At 51.3% G+C, this 9091-nt stretch overlaps 1 long non-coding RNA gene across 1 annotated transcript; it reads right to left on the bottom strand.

Moving 5' to 3' along the window:
- Positions 1-517: 517 nt before the first annotated feature.
- Positions 518-2209, bottom strand: LOC123929884. Its single transcript, XR_006815982.1, has 3 exons — positions 2082-2209; positions 1705-1808; positions 518-1048 (listed from the first exon to the last, which is right to left on the bottom strand). It is a non-coding gene; the product is annotated as an uncharacterized LOC123929884 (long non-coding RNA).
- Positions 2210-9091: the final 6882 nt, after the last annotated feature.

Below are 9091 nucleotides of genomic sequence, written 5' to 3'. Positions count from 1 at the left end.
TCGGCAGACACTATTTTCCCTGAATGAAAAAATCTGGACATTTTAATGATAGTTTTGAGATTTGGCTCTTGAGACTGAGGTCAGGAAAATAACCAGAGTGCTGGGGCCTGCTGTTTGTGAGAATGTGGGCTTGTTGCTGAGCCCCAAGCTAAGCTCACTGCCCATGGGGCTCTGCTCCACCCGATGCAAATCACCACCCTTGGGAACTGAGATGCCTCCGGGTGAGATCCAAGTGTGTCACTGAGTAAGCAAAAGTCCTTTCTGAGAGGCACCCACCAGCAGCCCCCCACCCAGGGTCTCCCTGCGGCCGCTCACTCCTGCCCTCATGCCTCCTCACTGGCCAGAGCCCCTCATGGAGACCTGGGGGCAGGAGACAGATTCTGATCTCATGTGTGGCCACAGTGCTATGAAGTAGACTTGGGTTCCCCAAACTGACTTGAAAAAAAAAAAACATTTTACCATTTTTTTTAATTAAATATTTTTAATTCAGTCATTGGAGAGAGAGGGAACACAAGCAGGGGGAGTGGAAGAGGGAGAGGGAGAAGCAGGTTTCCCGGCGAACAGGAAGCCCGACGTGGGGCTCCATCCCAGGACCCCAGGATCATGACCTGAGCCGAAGGTAGACAAACCGGTGGCCCCCATGTGAATCATTTCCGAGTGCAGAGCTCAGGGTCATTAAATCCATTTGGCATGTTGCGCAACCATCACCATCCTCCATCTGCAGGACTTCTTCATCTTCCCCTGATCTTCCCCTTCATCTTCCCCTTCCACTGATACTGTCCCAACCCTAATTCCCCATTCCCCTCCCAAGCCCTGGCAACCACCCTTTGATTTTCTGTCTCAAGGAATCTGATGACTCCAGGTGTCTCTTATCTGTGGAATCAAACAGCCCTTGTCCTCTGTTGGCTGGCTTATTTCACTCTGCATAATGTCATCTGGGTTCATCCTTGTTGGAACGTGTGTGGGGAGTGCCTTCCTTTTTCTGGGCTGAGTAATAGTCCATGGCGTGGCCGGACTGCCTGTCTTCTGGCTGCAGTGAGTAACGCTGCTGGAAGGGGGTGGGCAGATGGTTCAGTATCTTCTTTGGTGATGGATGTTACAGTCCAGGCTCCTCTTGGGATCCATCCAGGGCTCCTGGGCTTGCCTGGGGGTTCCACTCCACTAAACCCCTATCTGGAAAGTGCTCCTGAGTCTCCAGATTTGGGGTACATTCCCGTCTCATGGTCCACACTGTTGTGATCTCCACATGGCTCAAAACATTCTGTCAACTGAACCGAACGCCCGCCACGTTCTGACCCTCAAATTTTCCGCAGGCCCCTGGGAATTCATGGTGTCACCAGAAAATGCCAGAAAATTGACCTCTTCTCTGAGGCACCGGCTCCCCACCCCGACCTGCTGCTCTGCAGCTCTCGCTGGAAGGGGGCGAATTTCCTCTCCCTTCTCCTGCATCCCAGAGGACCCGAGCTGACCAAGTTCCCCTCTGCACTCCCCAGGGACATTCCTCCCCTCCCCTTCCCAAGAAGGAAGCATTTCTCTGGGAAAAGTGAGCTTCTGACCATAGCACCCTCCGCCCCGTCTTACTGCGGTCATCCGCTTACCTCCGGGCCACTCTGCCCACTTCCCAGATGGGCTCTGCCTCCTCCGCGCCCCTCTCTGTCTCCAGCCACCCGGGCCACTGGGCCCCCGCCACCCTGGGGCGCTCACCTCAGCCACACCACCGGGCTCCAGAACCTCTGCTCCCACCGCTGCGCGCAGGCTTCCAGACCTTTCCAATGCCACCCCCCCCCCCGCCGCCCTCCGGGCATCAGCTGCGGAATAACCGCGTTGTCCCCACAGCTTGGCTCCCGCCCACTGCCTGGGCCTCCTGCGGGATCTCCCCGCCCGCCCTGCGCCCAGGCACAGCCTCGCCCCCTGGGGCCCCGCTGCTGCCGCCCCCGTTCCCCTGCACCCCCACATTCCCCCTTGCCCCGGACTTGTCCCCCAAGAGCAGCGAGATGTGCGTCTCCTTCTGTCCCAATTAAGAAAAAAAAAGAAAAGGAAAAACCCTCCGTGACCGCACCGTGCCCTTCCAGCCATCTCACGTTTTCTCTGTTCGGCTCCAAAGCAGGGTCTCCGCTGGCCCCGGTGTCCTTCCGGCTCCCCCTCGGTCTGGAACCGCCACCAGCGGCGCGTGCTCGGTCACACCCCGTGCCCCGGCCATGCCGGCGCCAGTGCGCAGGCGCACAGCGTCGGTCACGTGGTCACTTCCCAGAGGCTCTGGCTCGGGCGATGCCAGGCCCCGCCCCCACGCCTACCCCCCACCGGGCGCCCAGAGCCTTTGGGGCTCCGGGTCCTCTACCCCCAGCAGCTCCCCCCGCGAATCCTCCGGCCGCCCGGCTGTTGTGCGTCGGAGGACCCCAGAAACCACGCAACCGCGGTTTCCCTTTTTCTCCTGGGCTCGGACCCTATATTCCCCGTTGACCCCATTTTCCCAACCAACCTGCCTCCCGATTTCTCCCGAGTCTCCAGTTCAGCATCCGGCGCCAGGGCTGGGCAAGGGCTGAGTTCCCACCTCCGTGGGTCGTCCTTGGTTCCTCTCTTCCTCTCAGGGGCCGCATCCGATTCCAGTGCACCTGCCTGCCCGAAGCCTACTCCGGTCTCCTGCTTCCGCTGGGGCCCAGCCTAAGCCCCCTGGCCTCTCACCCGGGCTGCAGGGACCTCCTGGCCGGGTTCAGTTGATTCTTTTATTTCCTTTTATTTTTTTACACCTCTGTTCAGAGCTCTCCAATTGCTTCTTCTTTTTTAAAAAAAGATTTTATTTATTTATTTGATAGAGATCACAAGTAGGCAGAGAGGCAGGCAGAGAGAGGCGAGGAAGCAGGCTCCCTGCCGAGCAGAGAGCCCAATGGGGGGCTCGATCCCAGGACCCTGAGATCATGACCTGAGCCGAAGGCAGAGGCTTAACCCACTGAGCCACCCAGGCGCCCCCTCCAGTTACACACACACACACACACACACACACACACACACACACACACCACCCACCCCCTCCCCCCCCCCCTGCCCTGCCCCTCCCCGCCCAGCCCAACACAGCTAGCACATTCCTGCCACAGGACCTATGCATGTGCCGTTCCCCCTAGCCCATCAAAACTCTGCCACCGTTTTCACAGGGCTCCCTCTCCGCTCTTTGAGGTATTTGTTCCAATGTTGTCACCCACTCAAACAGCCTTTCTCCCGAGAACCTTCCTAGGAGAGCACCTGCCCGCAGTGGGGCGCGAGATTTCTTTCCCTCTGCACGGCTTTTCTTCCTGGTGCTTATCAATACACGTTATCGTGTACATTCTTCTGTTTCTCGTCTGCCTCCCCTCCCAAAAGGTGATCCAAAAGGACCCCAGCTGAGTCTGCCTTACTCACTCTTGTATCCACAGCACCTGGCATTCTGCCTGGCACAGAGGAGCCCTGGGGAACATTTGCAGATGAATCCAGGGTTGCTCAGAAATGTGAGGCTGAAAAGCACTGAAGTAAAGAAAACAAACACCGGGCTACTGCTTATTCAGAGCCAAACGCACCCAGCTATCTCAAATGATAAGGTAGTGAGTTCTCCTGCCTCCCACGCTTTACCTGCAAACCTACCCGGTTTTTACACTTTTGCAAAGGAGATTACAACTGATGTGGTTTGAAGTGTTGAGATTAGAGTCCATGGCCAAGAAAGACGTCTTTGGTGCAAAAAGGTGGTTTTATTAAAGCACGGGGACAGGCCCCTGAGGGCAGAAAGAGTGCACTGGGGGTGTGCGGTGTGACTGATTATGTACTTTGGAGCTGGGGGAGGTAAGGACAAAGGGAGGTTTCCACAGGGACTGTCAGATGCTGCAGAGGACTCACAGGATCCTGGAGGCCTGGCCAACATCAAGCTAAGGTGTTTTTTCCTCTAGCGAGGTATTGACAAGACAGTTGCGGGGGTGCTGGGTGGCTCTTGATTTCCACTTAGGTCGTGATCTCAGTGTCGGGAGATCGAGCCCCTTGTCAGGCTTAGCATTCAGCGGGGAGTCTGCTTGAGATTCTCTGTCTCCCTCTGCCTCTGCCCCTGTTTCCACCTCCTTCTCTCTCTCTCTTTTGAAAAAAAAAATAAAAAATAATCTTAAAGGAAAAGAAGACGGTTGGGAGTTCCTGGAGGAATGTTATACTCTGCCTATCTCAAGTATTGGTCAGCAGGCTGCAGGTTATAAGGACATGTAATTTTATCTACATTCCCTTCTGCCTTTGTTCCCCACATCCCTTGGAGGGGAGGGTGATGTTAGGGTTCCAGGAACCTGAGTTTATCGGTTTCTAGAAGATAGGCTATTGATAAGATTGCTTTTTTTTTTTTTTAAGATTTTATTTATTTCTTTGACAGAGATCACAAGTAGGCAGAGAGGCAGGCAGAGAGAGAGGGGGAAGCAGGCTCCCCGTCGAGCAGAGTCCGATGTGGGACTCGATCCCAGGACCCTGAGATCATGACCTGAGCCAAAGGCAGAGGCTTAACCCACTGAGCCACCCAGGGACTCAGGATTGCTTTTTTTCTTGTAAATCACTAGGCCATTTGTAAACAGAGGGGGGGATTCCTGTCTTTCAGGACTGTGATCTCTAACATTTAATCATTTGTTTTCTTCCCTTCCCTTAGTCTAGGGTGTCTGGGAGGGGTGGAGAGGGGGAGGCCCAGGAGGGGGAGGTTGTGGGTTTTGAAAAAATGAAAAGTTAAAATGTTTTTTAAAAACATAGAAGGGCACCTGGGTGGCTCTGTCGGTTAAACGTCTGCCTTTGGCTCAAGTCATGATCTCAGGGTCCTGGGATCGAGCCCCGCGTTGGGCTCCCTGCTCAGCGGGAAGCCTGCTTTTCCCTCTGCTCTCCCCTCCCCCCAAATAAAAAAGAAAATAAAATCTTTAAAACACACACACACATACACACACAAACATAGAAATAGCTCATGGTCAAATGCCAGGACCAGCGGCCCAGTGAGCGTCATATCAACACCCACGGGGAGTGGTGGTGCAGGCCGAGGATTTAAATTCTCACGTAACATGAAACAGAGCCTGCTCCAAAGGGATAGAGTGAATACAGAGCAGTGTACGTTACTATAGATAAATATGAAGGTAAATATCAGAAGAACCTTTGGAAAGACTGGAAAATAGCTAATGATGTCCAGGGGAAACGGGAGCAGGACTGCTTAAATAAATACTGTGACTCTCTAACTGTGAGCTTGTATTATTATTGAAAAAAGGACATACACCGACCAAAACGTAGATGATTTCATGCCCAACATGTCTACCTTGATAAATCCCCAAATGCACCCAAGATTTAAAATACAGCAATGAAGAAGTGCCTGGGCGGCTCGGTCGGTTAAGCATCTGACTCTCGATTTCAGCTCAGGTCATGATCTCAGGGTTGTGGGATCGAGCCCCATCTTGGGCTCCGCGGTGAGTGCGGAGTCTGCTTTAGAGTCTCTCCCTGCGCACGTGTGCTCTCTCCCAATAAATAAAATCTTAAAAAAAATACAGCTATGAAAATTCTAAAGGAAAATCTGGGAGTACTCCTTTATATTTTATTTTTTTAAGATTGTATTTATTTATTTATTTGACAGAGAGAGAGATCACAAGTAGGCAGAGAGGCAGGCAGAGAGAGAGAGAGAGGAGAAGCAGGCTCCCTGCCGAGCAGAGAGTCAAATGCGGGGCTCGATCCCAGGACTCTGAGATCAGGACCTGAGCTGAAGGCAGAGGCTTAACCCACTGTGCCGCCCAGGGGCTCCAGTGGGAGCACTCCTTTATGACCTTGTGCCAGGGAAGACCTTTTAAGCTTTGACTTAAAACCGAAAGGCACAAAAGAAAATATAAAAAATTTTTAAAACTCTGCCTGGCAGAAACAAAGCACCAAAGACAACTGGCCCGCTGGGGGAAACTATTTGCGTCTCAAATCGCAAACATCGTTCTTTCACACACAAAAAGCTCCAAGATAAGATTTCTAAACACTCAGAGAGACTTGCGGGCAAAGGGTAAGAGAAGACAATTCACAGAGAAAGAAACGCAAATAGGATTTCAAAGCACAGCCAGCCTCATTCATAATAAAATGCAAATTAAAATGAAATTCTGATATCACTTTTCCTCTATCAGATGGGCAAAAATCCCGAGATCTCGTAACCTGTTCTGTGTGCCAGCCTGAGTTAAAGAGACACCTCCTCCGTTCCTGATGGGAGAAGCCAGCCCAGTTCCTACAGAGGCAATTTGGCAGTTTCTATCCAAAGCACAAATGCATGTACCCTTTGACCCTAGCAGTTACACGTTTGAAACTTACGCAGACGAACCTATCCGAACACGTATATATGAATAATCACAGCATTGTTGTAATCGATTTCAAGAGATTGGAGACAACCCCGATGTTTTTCGTCACCTCTGGGGGGGTCCCTATGTCCCAGTTTGCCTGGGAGGGTGTTCACCTTTGGTTCTATATAACGAATCACAGAGACCCCCATTTTCACGTTCAAAAGTGTCTCTGTTTGGAGGATCGATCGTAGGGCCGAGTGGGGACTAGGTAAATAATTTATGCTGCCCCAGTACAATGGAGGACCAGGCAGCAGAAACAGAGTGAGAAATGCTCTCTACGTATTTACAGGGAAATGTCTCCAGACACTATGGGAAGGGAAAAGAAAAAGCGAGATACAGAACAATGCACACAGCTGCACTTTTCGGGTTAAAAACAGGGTGGGGCGTGGGTGGGGAGATACAATACTATTTCCATTTGTCTGTACGCGCAGGGCACTCGGGAAAGGAACACAAAATAACTGATAACATGGTTATCCGTGCGCGTTCGCACGGAGAGGGGAGGAGAGACTGAGTAGTTGGGGAGTTTTCATTGTTCCATCTTTTCATATTTTTTTTATTTTTGAGCCAAGTAAAACTAAGTTTTTGAACCTATTCAGGGACTTAAGCTTTTTTTTTTTTTTAAGATTTTATTTATTTATTTGACAGACAGAGATCACAAGCAGGCAGAGAGAGAGGGAGAAGCAGGCTCCCCCCTGAGCAGAGAGCCCAAAGCGGGGCTCAATCCCAGGATCCTGGGATCATGACCTGAGCCGAAGGTAGAGGCTTTAACTCACTGAGCCACACAGAATAATATACATTGTCACAGAGGCTTCTAGGGGCCCACACAATGTTGATCCTTCCCTTCCTTTTTGTAACATAGCCCCAAGTTTTAGCCAGTCTTAACCGCTCTTTGCCTAAAAGACTGTATTTCCCAGTCTCCTTTGCAACTAGGGATAGCAATGGGACTTAATTCGGCCTGGTGAAATAAACCCAAGTGTTTCATAGGTTTTCTAGAAAGACTTCAAAGGGACAGGGCAAGTCTTCCTTAATCCTGCCACCTGGAACACAGCTGTGATGGCTGGAACTCTGACAGCCATGTTAAGTCATGAGGACAAATGCCATCCACTCTGGGATGTCAGAGTAGAAAGGAGCCTGGGTCCCCAATCATTTTATGACTCTAACATCTTTGGACTTTCTACCTCTGGATGTCTTTTGTGTGTGTGTGCGAGAAATAAGTAAGCTTTTTTTTTTTTTTTTTTAATCTTGTCCCAACATAGGATTTTTCAGGACTCTATCCCTGTAGCTTGACTTAATCCTGATACATCAATACATCAGCGCTCCAACAAAATACTGAAAGGATGTTAATTTCGGTAAAACATGTTTACTATGATGCCAAGAGATTTTTTTATTTTCTTTGTGCTTTTGGTATTCTCTGTACCAAACATCTGTTTTCGTAACAAGTGTCATTTCAAACTACCAGCATCGACACAACTCTAGGAAATGGATCTTCCAGCTTCGGGTTTTGTGGCAGGACTTTCCATTTCAAAGGACATGGTGATGATGAGGAGTACCATGTGTCAAAGCCACTCACAAGGGGTTTCTTGCAGCAGAGACCTCATTGCCTCTGTGCGGCTGCAGGACACGCCCAGGGCCTGAAAGGGGAGGATGAGCCGCGTGTTGATTTAACTTGTGAACGGGACCTAGAAGATGCTCGATGCCAGGTCTGATCCAGGTTTGCCAAATCTCCTGGCTCTCCTTGCCTGCTCTCTGCCGGGAAACAAGTTTCCATTGTCTTGCGGACGGTAGGAAGCAGGAGGAGAATCCTCCGGGCCTGTGGCCATGGACGATGACATTCTTGTGGATTCCTGGCTGACTCAGTCTGGGAGTAGAAGGCCAGCACACATTCTTGGAGCCCAGCGTTGGCTTCCCCTATGGCTGTGCTCGAACCGCTCCAGAGAGAACCTTTCCAGAAGCGTGTTGAGAGGGGCTCTGAGGTCAGTTACGAATGCGCCACCTGATTTTCTGTCCCCCGATGCCAGCTGTTGGGCAATCTGTGATTCACCCTTTTGGCCTGGTGCTTCTCCGGCTGGGCTCCCGTCCTCTGAGGGGTCAGGGTTCTCGGTACCTCGGGCCTATCTCCATGATGAGATGATGAACCTTCCCGGCGCGTTAAACTCACTCGAATATGTTTATGGGGAAAGACACCATTTTTATACACAACTATCGTGGATGAGGGTTCTGAAGGAAATGAGGAATTCTAAGCATTTTCAAGACTTCAAATGAAACACGGAAGCCTTCAAAATAAAAGAACTCAAAACAGTCTTGAAGGGCACGGCCTCGAACTTGGCTCTGAGACCCTGAGGGGCTGTGTGGGTTTGCTATGGGAATGGGCCCAAAACCCAGGCTTAAAGGCTTTCAGGCTCAGACTCCTTGAAAATATCTGGGGACTGGAATACCCTGGATCTTGTCTGAACAGATTCACTCAACCCCTTCAGGAAGAAAGGGCTCTACTAAAGGTAGCTGGGGAAACTAGGTCTTTCCCTTCCCATTTGTCCAGCGGCTGCCCCAGCCTCCTCCTGGCTCCCACCCCAGCCCAGAGAGACCTGCCTTCCCTTCTACTTCCACCTTCCCCTGCCAACCTGCTGGCCCCTGACCCACCCTGGGACCCTCCCTGTCCCTCCAGTGTGCCTGGGACACCTTGTAGTCCATGGGGGTACAGATAGGAACCCCAAATGACACCCCTGGCCGGATTTGCTGTCCATCTGACGTGAGCCTGGAGG

Source organism: Meles meles, chromosome 18, assembly GCF_922984935.1.
Source record: "Meles meles chromosome 18, mMelMel3.1 paternal haplotype, whole genome shotgun sequence".
Taxonomy (NCBI): domain Eukaryota; kingdom Metazoa; phylum Chordata; class Mammalia; order Carnivora; family Mustelidae; genus Meles; species Meles meles.
This window is presented reverse-complemented; position numbering and strand designations above follow the sequence as displayed.